Below are 13,088 nucleotides of genomic sequence, written 5' to 3'. Positions count from 1 at the left end.
GTGATGGACAATCCAGAAACGTTAATACCATTTCAACAAGAACCGTAGTTTGGTATGGTGCCTGACAGAGAAAGAATACTACCGCGTTAACGGTAATCATAAACGCAACGCTGTTTCTTACTTTTAACGAACGTTCTAAAGAAACAGCGCTCTGCTGGGTACGTAGTGTACGTTTATGTAACCTTTTGAAGATCCTGTAACACATGATGCAGATTGCTATCAGACATATATCTACGAAAAGTACAAATATGGCATGAAACACAAACGTTGCCCACCAGATTTCGGGTTCGCATAGCGCAAACATTTCTGGATATGTGTCAGGGAATTCATTCGGTGGCCATATTGCACAGTAAGTAGTAAAATTGGAATAAGTTGGGATAGAAAAGCATGTAAGAATAAGAGCCGATACCCACGTGAAGCAAGCTGTTAAGACAGTTCGTCGTCTACTCCTCCGTAACTGGTGCGATATAGGTTTACAAATAGCCCAATATCTGTCCGCCGTTACTACCGTTACAATCAATATAGAAGCAATATAGTTAAACCATATGATGAATTTGATTATGATGCAGCCAGATCTTCCTGCATATAGACGATCATTTTCAATGGGTGAATGAAAAAATTGGATAATTTCTTCGCCTAAACCAACTGACAGGAAAATAATATCGGCAACGGCCAGGTTTGCAAGGTACAAATTGGTTGTTGTATGCATTTTACGAGAGGCGATACAAACTATCAGATACATTGAATTAAGGATAAGTCCACATGCCAAGATTATTGGGTATAAAATGGCGTTCCATTTGATCTCAGTGGAAGTATACAGGAACCTGTTCACATATTTTGTGATACCGAAATCGGCCATCTTATCTCCATCACATGTTTCGTTTTGAATATTATGTGTATATTGCCAAAGCTCAGCCATTTTTACGATATGACCTCTCAAGGTCTCATCAGCAATTGGTCTCAATAGTGAGTTATTTATAGTTAGTTCTCTGTGTATTCAATGGCGAGGAGATCAGTGTATAAAGGCTTGAAACGAAATATCCACCGATATATCTAAAACTGAAGATCCCATAACAAAGTTGCTCAAGATTGTAAGTGCAAAACGATCCTTAGAGAGATGAGCAAACGCTGTGTCTATACGCCCATCACTTGTCGCTGTGTATGGTTTGATTATTAATAGGTTATGAAATAAGTTGTTTGGGCAAATAATTGACTCCGCCCAATATCCTCGAGTGTCATGCGATCATCTATATTAATCGTTTCCAATAAAGTTAATTAAAGTCCTTTTTGATGGATCAATTCACTCTCGAGTCGCTTAGAGATAGATTTCCCCATTAGTAGCCTACGTGGAGGCTTTAGATTATTAAGTATTATTTTTCCACGACTGTTCAACAGATTTATCTCTTTCTTATTGAAATTAATTAATAAAGATTATAATAGTCCAATAAATATGCCGACCATTGCTTAGATGCTATCAGAAGGCACACTTAACATACTTACGGTATTGACTTCACATTGACTTCACAATATGGAAACAACCTGATTATTGTAAATTTGCATGTGTGTACCTTTATTACGCTTAAGGGCAGGGATAGCGACGTCTGCACAGTGCTTTTTTTGGGGTCTGAGAGTACATCAAACACACCAAATTGTATTCTGAATACAAGGAATACTTCTGAAATCAAATAATATTTATTTTTTGAAATTGGCGATATATTACAAATATTATGACAAATTATTATAAAATTTTATTTTTGACATTTAATAGTCCTCGTAGTAAACCTTATAAATCTAATGATATGTACTTAAAGTGTATGTAGCTCCGATGAAAAGCCGTCCATCATATGAAAGTTTTGACCTTTCATATTGAAGCTATACATTCCCCCCCTTCCCAAAAAAAACACCTCAAATATTTAGGTGTTTGGGGGGGATGTATATTTTCAATACGAAAGGTCAATACGCATGTCAATAAAGCCGTACAACTTATCGCGAATTTAAGACCGTAAAATTTAGACACTTCTTTTGTCTAGATTAGCACAAACCCTCTCATCTCAAGGTTTCATGTCAGAAATTAACATAACTCAACAAACCGAAAACAGAAATTCTCTTTGTTCAACTTTTCAGTGTGCAACAAAAGACGAGAATAAAAGGATTGTTCACATACACCATGCTAACACTTCAAAATAACAATGAGATCTGAAACCGAAAACTGAAAGAGGAACCGAAACCAAAAAGATAAAAAGACCCTTAATATCCTGAATATGACACCTGTGATATCATATAGGCCAAGTTGAATATGGTTTTCAGCGTATTCTATGGCATGTGATATTATTTGCAAACATTTGTATCAAAATGAGGAATAAACTCGCGTTTACTCCACAAACGATTCACTTTTGTGGCGCTACATAACTTGCATATCTAATTGAATTATTATGTCCCGTAATGAAACGTAGGTACAGTAACAGCAGATTCGTCTTTATCAGTTATATCAGAATTTGATACTGCAGAAATTTCATACCGCTCCTCTTTTTTCGCAACCCTCGCATGAACATGACGACACACACCACAGAATACTCTTCGATATTCTCGTCTGCATTGGGGATTTGTCGCGTTGTAAATAAGAGGGTTCACCATTGAGTTAACGTACAAGAGAATACCAGCAATCCAAATCCATTCATTCCACATCTTGTTTCCACAAAGTGGTGGACAATCCAGAAACGTCAAAACCATTTCAACAAGAACCGTAGTTTGGTATGGTGCCTGACAGAGAAAGAATACTACCGCGTTAACGGTAATCATAAACGCAACGCTGTTTCTTACTTTCAACGAACGTTCTAAAGAAACAGCGCTCTGCTGGGTACGTAGTGTACGTTTATGTAGCCTTTTGAAGATCCTGTAACACATGATGCAGATTGCTATCAGACATATATCTACGAAAAGTACAAATATGGCATGAAAAACAAACGTTGCCCACCATATTTCGGGTTCGCATAGCGCAAATATTTCTGGATATGTGTCAGGGAATTCATTTGGTGGCCATATTGCACAGTAAGTGATAAAATTGGAATAAGTTGGGATAGAAAAGCATGTAAGAATAAGAGCCGATACCCACGTGAAGCAAGCAGTTAAGACAGTTCGTCGTCTACTCTTCCGTAACTGGTGCGATATAGGTTTACAAATAGCCCAATATCTGTCCGCCGTTACCACCGTCACAATCAATATAGAAGCAATATAGTCAAACCATATGATGAATTTGATTATGATGCAGCCAGATCTTCCTGCATAGAGACGATCATTTTCAATGGGTGAATGAAAAAATTGGATGATTTCTTCGCCTAAACCAACTGTCAGGAAAACAATATCGGCAACGGCCAGGTTTGCAAGGTACAAATTGGTTGTTGTATGCATTTTACGAGAGGCGATACAAACTATCAGATACATTGAATTAAGGATAAGTCCACATGCCAAGATTATTGGATACAAAATGGCGTTCCATTTGATCTCAGTGGAAGTATATAGGAACCTGTTCACTGGTTTTGTGTTACCGAAATCGACCATCTTATCTTCTTCACATGTTACGTTCGAAATATGTATATTTTGCCAAACCTTATTCATTTTCACGGTATGGTGTCTCAAGATCTCATCAGCAAGAGGTAGCAATAGCGATTTATTTATAGTTAGTTCTTTGTATAATGCAATGGCGAGGAGAATATCAGATCAAGCGAAATATCCACCAATGTATCAAAAACTGAAGATCATATAAAATAGTTGCTCAAGATTGTAAGTGCAAAAAGTTCCTTAGAGAGATGAGCAAACGCTCCGGCTATACGCCCATCATGTGTCGCTGACGATTTGTATGGTTTGATTATTAATAGGTTATGAAATAATTGTTTGGGCAAATAATTGACTCCGCCCAATATCCTCGAGTGCATGCGATCACCTATATATTAATCATCTTCCATAAAGTTAATTAAAGTCCTTTTTGATGGATCAATTCACTCTCGAGTCGCTTAGATATACAGCCTGTCTCAAAAAAAATTGTGCAAGTGAAAAGCGCCCTCTATGGCAATTAGAGAATACCGTTGTGACATAATGCTTACATCAACGTCACGGGCGCAGTCTTAGCTCTCAAATGCCGTTTGCTCTGTTCAATTTGCATGTTCCAATTTCGAGATATGTTTAATTAACAACGAAAGGGTAAAATCACAATTGTGCCACTTTTACTAGGGAAGAGAGCTGTAGATGCGTCTATTTCACTCCTCCTTTCGGGGCGCATGCATTAGACGCATCAACATCAGCACGCGTGCATTATTTTGTCTAATATCTCTCCCAACAAGTAATACGCGTTCATTAACCTATAACATGTGCGCACTATTTGTTTGTCTTTTAACATGTCTTAAGTGACTAAGAGAACAGCATTTACCATGATAAAATCATGATAAAATCATTGACATGCACATGTATTTAATTTTTACAGCAGAATGCGAAATATTTATTTATCTTTTAATCTCTTTTAAGTGGAAAAGGAGAATCATCATTCCTGCATCATGATAAAACAGTAAAAACAGTCAACATTTTTTGTATTGTGTTATTGATGCATTCTTTTGATTTCACGAAGGAACTCTTGATAAACTTGATGCTATACATGTAAAGCCCTCTTCCCTAGTAAAAGTGGCACAATTGTGATTTTACCCTTTCGTCTTTAACTAAACATATCTCGCGATTAAAACAAGCAAATTGAACAGAACAAACGGCATTTCAGAGCTAAGACTACGCCCTTGACGTTGATGTAAGCAATATGTCACGACGATATTTGCTAATTGCCAGAGAGGGCGCTTTTCACTTGCACAATTTTTTTTGAGACAGGCTGTATGTAGATTTCCCCATTAGTAGCTCACGTAGGGGCTTTAGATATTATGTCTGTTTTTCCATGACCGTTCAACGGATTTATCTCTTTCTTATTGAAATTAAATAATAAAGATGATATACACGACCTGATAAATGGGCAGACCATTGCTATGATGCTGTCAGAAGGCACATTTAACATGTGTAAAGTGTAAATTTTGACAATGTGGAAACAGATTATTGTAAATTGGCATGTGTTTACCTCTATTATACACCTAAGGCTCCCGATTAAATAATGATAATTAAAACAGAGGTTAATTTTTTTTCTATACATTTTCATCAAGAAGAATAGGTTCATCCGGAGAAATAGCTATTATGAAAGAGGCAAGCGGGCTTCGGACGGGCTGACCGCGGGTTCTCCTTGCGCAATAGTTCAGATAAATATCAAAGGGTTTACCATTGATTTAACATACAGGAGAATAACAGCAATCCAAACTAAATCATACCCCACCTATATACCACTTATATATTTCGAACCTTAGTAGTATTACTTCATACATGTATACATAAATGTCTCTTTATTTAAATAAGCCATCCAATATTACCATTTTTAGACTCGAAAAAGTATTTTAATTCGAAATATTTCAAATCTATAAAATTCCGCTCAAAGTTCCAAATTATATATTCTTCAACTCAACCAAGTGAACATTTTAACTATGCTCTAAAATATAAAAATTAACACGAGGATTATGTTCCCCAGCATGGCAGTGGTATAAAAAAACAGCAAGGCCGTAAGCCAGTAAGGGCTGAGGCCGGAGATTCCCGTAGTTGCCTACCACATTTCGGGTGCGCATATCGAAAACATTTGGAATACGTGTACATGATTCGCGCTTAGTATTTTATACAATATTGCATTAATACGCCCATTATGTTGAGCTGACGATTTCTATGGTTTGATTATTAATAGAAGTTTATAAAATAAATTGTTTGAGCAAACATTGACTTCATTAAATTATATTAAAGCCCCTTTTGATAGATCGATCACTCATAGAATATATATTGCATTATCTTGTCAATGACTTTAAAGGAACACTCTAGTAATCACAATATTATGCCTTAGGGGACCTATATGTTAGAAAAATAGTTATCGAGCACGAATCACGTGGTTTTATTTAAAACAAACTAATATTTGCCATAAAAACGAATAAAAATTTAATCGGCCAATTGCGTCGTAGCCGAAGCAAATGACGCGTGAGCCTGCTCCAGATTGGCGTTTTGTCATGAATATAATTATACATATGGTCACAGAAAAGTTAAGCTGCCGCGGCGTCAACTGTGACATGACTTTCCTAGAATCCTGTTGCGTAGTTGCTACTCCAATCCAATTACGTCCGATGTAATGTAATGCCTCCATGATAGGACACGATTTACATAATCAATAATATTGTTCAAGTTAATTCTTAAATATCAAAAGTGTTTGTTCATCAATAATTACTTAAGTCACTGAAGTTAATGAAATTAAATGCCGTCGACCAAAACTTATCTATGCTGCGGCCCCGAGTGGTCTATAGAAGGTGGTAAAAGCCGGAATTCGTCCCGGTAGGAATAAAAAGACCTGATTAACATTCATTCGAATTATTCATCCAGATTTCTTCTGTAAATATTATTTCCAAGAGGGCTTCGGGAGGTAATGCACGTGTATATAAATGCATGTGATGGAATTTAGTCATTTCCATTAGGAGACGAGATCGTTATGCCTCGAAGAATAAAATCTACACAATTTTACCAATACCCTTTAACATTATGTTCAAACTGTCGTCATTGTTCAGTACCATGATTGTTTCTCATAACATTGAATATCGTGTCAACTTCCGACTGATTCTTTTTATTTCCAATCAATTGACAAATCTTATGGAAGAAAGAACATATTACGCGTTTATATTCTCGTCGACACTGAGGGTTAGTTGCATTGTATACTATTGGATTGATCGAACTGTTAATGTAGACGCAAATACCAGCGACTAGTGCGAAGTTATTCCAAGACTTATTATAACATAATGAAGGAACATTAAGGAATGTTAATATAACATCAGTTGAAACTGCTACTTCGTATGGAGCCTGGCCGATGAAGAACACAATAGCATTAACTGTCAGCATGAAGGCAATATCATTTCTGATTTTCAAAGACCGTTCCCTTGACAAGTTGCTTTGTTCTACTTGCTGTGTACGCATGTGTAGCCTTTGTATGATCTTCCAACACATGGTGAAGACAGATATCATGCAAACTGCAACAAAGATTATGACAAGGGTGTTGAATAAATATGTTACCCACGAATATGTAGAAGAACACAAACCAAATTCTTCTGGGTTGCTCGCATAGATATTGTCCTCAGGCCAGATGGTACATATTGTCTTGTACGTCATTGGAATTACGAAGGTGCAAAGAAGGAACGGTATTCCCCAACTTAATAATGTCATAAAAGCAGTTCGTTTTCTTCCTCGACCAATCTGGTGTTTTATTGGATGACAGATAGCAAAGAACCGATCTAGCGTTACAACTGTTACGATTGAGATGGAAGCAATATAGCAGTACCAATTGAAGAATATCATAAACACACAACTTTCCAAGGAATTGCTACTGTTTTTGATTGGAGAACTTTGAAGTCGTGCAATCTGCTTACCCAAGCCACAAGCGAGAAATGTGATGTCTGCAATAGCCAAATTTGACAAGTAAAAATTAGTTGTATTGTGCATAGCTGGAGAAAAGATACACACTAATAGAAATAAAACGTTATTAGCGACACCACATGATAAGATGATAGGATATATAATTTTTAAAATATTTTGTGTGGATGGCGTATACAGGTAACAGTTAACGTTGCTTTGGTTGTTAAAATCCACCACTTCGTCACACGTATTGTTGTAAGAGTCAAAGTTGGCCATTCGTGAATAATCCTTCCAACGATATTGTCAGAACTTTAGAACATCCTTTGTGAACGGAACGTAACCAAATATTCCTGGTTATATTTTGCCTGGCTTTGATATTGAAAATATCTATCCTGTTGCAGCAAAATGTGTAAATTTCAACCGTTCATAGAGACCATCTCCCCAAAAATGTCATATAACTGAGTCGGTTATTCAATGATGGAAGTCTCTCAGCCTACTTGAATGACATCAATCTTGCGATGTGTACTTATGTCACCGTAATCATTAATGTAATGTTCAAATCAGTGAAACGGGCATATGTTGCTATGAAACCAACGGTTTATCAGTTCTGCAAGCACTATTTTACTCTCATATAAAAATTATAATAGATCAAAAATCATATGTTGGGCCATTAAAGTACAATCGGTGGCAAAGATAAAGGTGGAGGCTGCGCCAATTCGCCGGTACCGATGCCCCGTCTGATTGATGGTGTGTAAATATGAATATACTTTAAGGGCTATTATTATTATATCGGTACACGTCATTTTCATAAATAGCACAGTCAGTTGATTGGTTTTATTTGGCAAATTGTTTACACATTAATACACACATGATAAATAAAGACATATAGTTGTCATCAACAGTTACTTTCTCCGCATTTGGAGCAAGTAAATTATCAAAAGACCCAATATTAGATGACAAAGTGACGTTAAGTACACATAGGAAGATTGGAAAGATTGATGTTATCAATATCACCCACGACACCAACAGATGCAGTAAACCACTTCACTGATGAAGAAGCACTTCTTTGTTTTAAGACACAATTTTCTTGATTTTCTCAAATCAAGAAATTTCATAACATCTTGAAGGAATCTTGCTGGCCCATTGCGTATCCTCCAGATTGTTGGCAATTACCTCAAGAATTTTGTTCGGGACATCATCTCACGGCTGCTATTAATGGATAATCTACATACTCACAACTATACGTGTGACCAAGAGGTAAATTTCACTGATCCAGATAATGTCAGCTGCTACCTGCACACACCAATGTCTCAAAGGATATCAGAGATCATGTCCATTATCATTCTCTCGTGTGGTGTGCCTAACAACGTACTCTTTATATTAGTTTGTATCTTTTCTCCTGCTATGCACACAACAACCAACTTATTTAAAACGTTTTAAAAACGTTTTTGTGTTTGCTGGGTACATTTTAGACAATCGGTGTTAAATAGTTACTATAGAGGTTGCGATTCCCATACGCCGTGATCGTACGTCAGTCTACCTATTCAAAACTACACCTGCTATGACGGAGCGTGGTCACATATACTTAGTCAATATTTATAATTTGCACGTGCGATAAAAGTTTTGGGGCTAGATTGTCAAAGCATTATGATAAACACCTTAAAACGCATATTTAAGGCCCATAATTCTAACAATTGGCCAAATATTAAAATTTGACTTTTATTGCCAGTTAGAACTAACTAAAGGATTATGCTGTAGCTATGTATTTTTTTCGCAATATATGATAATATTGTTTTTAAAATTCTAACAAATTAGTGCTGTATTTTTCTGGAATATGGAGTAGTCATCAACAGATACTTTCTCCTCTATTGGGAGCAAGTGAATTATCAGAAGACCCAACACGTTCTTATAATACAACCGACAAGCGATAGATCTTTTACGAATTAATAACATTATATTAGATGACAAAGTGACGTTAAGTACACATAGGAAGATTGGAAAGATTGATGTTATCAATATCACCCACGACACCAACAGATGCAGCAAACCACTTCATTGACGAAGAAGCACTTCTTCGTTTTAAGACACAATTTTCTTGATTTTCTCAAAACTAGAAATTTCATAACATCTTGAAGGAATCTTGCTGCCCATTGCGTATCCTCCAGATTGTTGGCAATTACCTGAAGAATTTTGTTCGGGACATCATCTCACGGCTGCTATTAATGGATAATCTGCACACTCACAACTATACGTGTGACCAGGAGGTGAATTTCACTGATCCAGATAATGTCAGCTGCTACCTGCACACACCAATGTCTCAAAGGATATCAGAAATCTTGTCCATTATCATTCTCTCGTGTGGGGTGCCTAACAACGTACTCTTTATATTAGTTTGTATCTTTTCTCCTGCTATGCACACAACGACCAACTTTTACCTGTGCAATCTGGCCATAGCAGATGTGACTTTCCTTGCATTTGGTTTAGGAGAAGAAATTGTTCAACTGCCAAAGTCTCCAGTCATAAGTGATCGACAGTTCGCCGGAAAATCAGGATGTATGATTATGAATTTCATAAATTGGTATTGCTACATTGCATCCATCGCAATCGTAACAGTGGTAACTTTAGATCGGTTCTTTGCTATCTGCCATCCGATTAAGCATCAGATTGGTAAAGGGAAGAAACGAACTGGCATAATGATAGCAGCAAGTTGGGGAATACCGTGTATTATCAGTTGTTGCTCTCTCCCGGTAACTTTCAATACGTTCTGTGCTGTTTGGCCAGAGGACAATTTATATGATAACAATCCTGAAACATTTGCATTATGCTTTCCTAAACATGAATGGTTTGCGTTTGTATTTCAAATCTCGATAACCATCTTTATCACTGTCTGCATGATCTCTGTGTTTACCATGTGCTGGAAGATCATACAAAAATTACACAAGCGTACCCAAAGAACCGAACAGAGCAACTTGTCTCAGAAACGGTCTGTGCAAATCAGAAATCACGTTGCTTTCATGCTGACAGTAAATTCCATCGTGTTTTTCATCTGCCAAGCGCCTCATCAGGTTACGATGTTGATTAAAATTGGGACTTTGTTTGAAACCCCATTACTTTGTAGCAATAGAACATGGAATATATGGGTTATCATCAGTAGTTTTTGCCTTTACTTAAATAGTGCTGTTAATCCTATGATATATAACCTCACAAATCCTCAATGTCGTCGAGAGTATATACGGGTCATCTGCCTCCCCTTTGTCAAGATTCGTAGCATCACAAAAAATAAGAATAAGAATAAGTATGAAGTGTCTATAATAGCTGACGTCACAAAGGATCAATAGTTTTGAACGCTCTTAAAATGTGTAAAAATGGTGCATATTTAACCTTAGTCCTCTCATAGTTTTGAACACACCGCTCCCGCTATAATAGATAACCACATTTTAGACAATCGGTGTTAAATAGTTACTAGAGAGGTTGCGATTCCCATACGCCGTGATCGTACGTCAGTACGTCAATCTAACTATTCAAAACCACACCTGCTGTGACGGAGCGAGGTCACATGTACCACAGATATTGGTGCATATACTTAGTCAATATGTATAATTTGCACGTGCGATAAAAGTTTTGGGGCTAGATTGTCAAAGCATTATGATAAACACCTTAAAACGCATATTTAAGGCCCATAATTCTAACAATTGGCCAAATATTAAAATTTGACTTTTATTGCCAGTTAGAACTAACTAAAGGATTAGGCTGTAGCTATGTATAATTTTGCAATGATATGATAATATTTGTTTTTAAAATTCTAACAAATTAGTGCTGTATTTTTCTGGAATATGGAGTAGTCATCAACAGATACTTTCTCCTCTATTGGGAGCAAGTGAAGTATCAGAAGACCCAACACGTTCTTATAATAGAACCGACAAGCGATACATCTTTTACGAATTAATAACATTATATTAGATGACAAAGTGACGTTAAATACACATAGGAAGATTAGAAAGATTGATGTTATCAATATCACCCACGATACTTACAAATGCAGCAACCCACTTCATTGACGAAGAAGCACTTCTTCGTTTTCAGTCACAATTTTCTTGATTTTCTCAAAACTAGAAATTTCATAACATCTTGAAGGAATCTTGCTGCCCCATTGCGGATCCTACAGATTGTTGGCAATTACCTGAAGAATTTTGTTCGGGACATCATCTCACGGCTGCTATTAATGGATAATCTGCACACTCACAACTATACGTGTGACCAAGAGGTGAATTTCACTGATCCAGATAATGTCAGCTGCTACCTGCACACACCAATGTCTCAAAGGATATCAGAAATCTTGTCCATTATCATTCTCTCGTGTGGGGTGCCTAACAACGTACTCTTTATATTAGTTTGTATCTTTTCTCCTGCTATGCACACAACGACCAACTTTTACCTGTGCAATCTGGCCATAGCAGATGTGACTTTCCTTGCATTTGGTTTAGGAGAAGAAATTGTTCAACTGCCAAAGTCTCCAGTCATAAGTGATCGACAGTTCGCCGGAAAATCAGGATGTATGATTATGAATTTCATAAATTGGTATTGCTACATTGCATCCATCGCAATCGTAACAGTGGTAACTTTAGATCGGTTCTTTGCTATCTGCCATCCGATTAAGCATCAGATTGGTAAAGGGAAGAAACGAACTGGCATAATGATAGCAGCAAGTTGGGGAATACCGTGTATTATCAGTTGTTGCTCTCTCCCGGTAACTTTCAATACGTTCTGTGCTATTTGGCCAGAGGACAATTTATATGATAACAATCCTGAAACATTTGCATTATGCTTTCCTAAACATGAATGGTTTGCGTTTGTATTTCAAATCTCGATAACCATCTTTATCACTGTCTGCATGATCTCTGTGTTTACCATGTGCTGGAAGATCATACAAAATTACACAAGCGTACCCAAAGAACCGAACAGAGCAACTTGTCTCAGAAACGGTCTGTGCAAATCAGAAATCACGTTGCTTTCATGCTGACAGTAAATTCCATCGTGTTTTCATCTGCCAAGCGCCTCATCAGGTTACGATGTTGATTAAAATTGGGACTTTGTTTGAAACCCCATTACTTTGTAGCAATAGAACATGGAATATATGGGTTATCATCAGTAGTTTTTGCCTTTACTTAAATAGTGCTGTTAATCCTATGATATATAACCTCACAAATCCTCAATGTCGTCGAGAGTATATACGGGTCATCTGCTCCCCCTTTGTCAAGATTCGTAGCATCACAAAAAATAAGAATAAGAATAAGTATGAAGTGTCTATAATAGCTGACGTCACAAAGGATCAATAGTTTTGAATGCTCTTAAAATGTGTAAAAGTGGTGCATATTTAAACTTAGTCTTCTCATAGTTTTGAACACACCGCTCCCGCTATAATAGATAACCACATTTTAGACAATCGGTGTTAAATAGTTACTAGAGAGGTTGCGATTCCCATACGCCGTGATCGTACGTCAGTCTACCTATTCAAAACTACACCTGCTATGACGGAGCGAGGTCACATATACTTAGTCAATATTTATAATTTGCAC

The sequence above is a fragment of the Amphiura filiformis genome, chromosome 3 (assembly GCF_039555335.1).
Source record: "Amphiura filiformis chromosome 3, Afil_fr2py, whole genome shotgun sequence".
Taxonomy (NCBI): Eukaryota; Metazoa; Echinodermata; class Ophiuroidea; order Amphilepidida; family Amphiuridae; genus Amphiura; species Amphiura filiformis.
The sequence above is the reverse complement of the archived record's forward strand: the minus strand, read 5'-3'. Positions refer to the sequence as shown.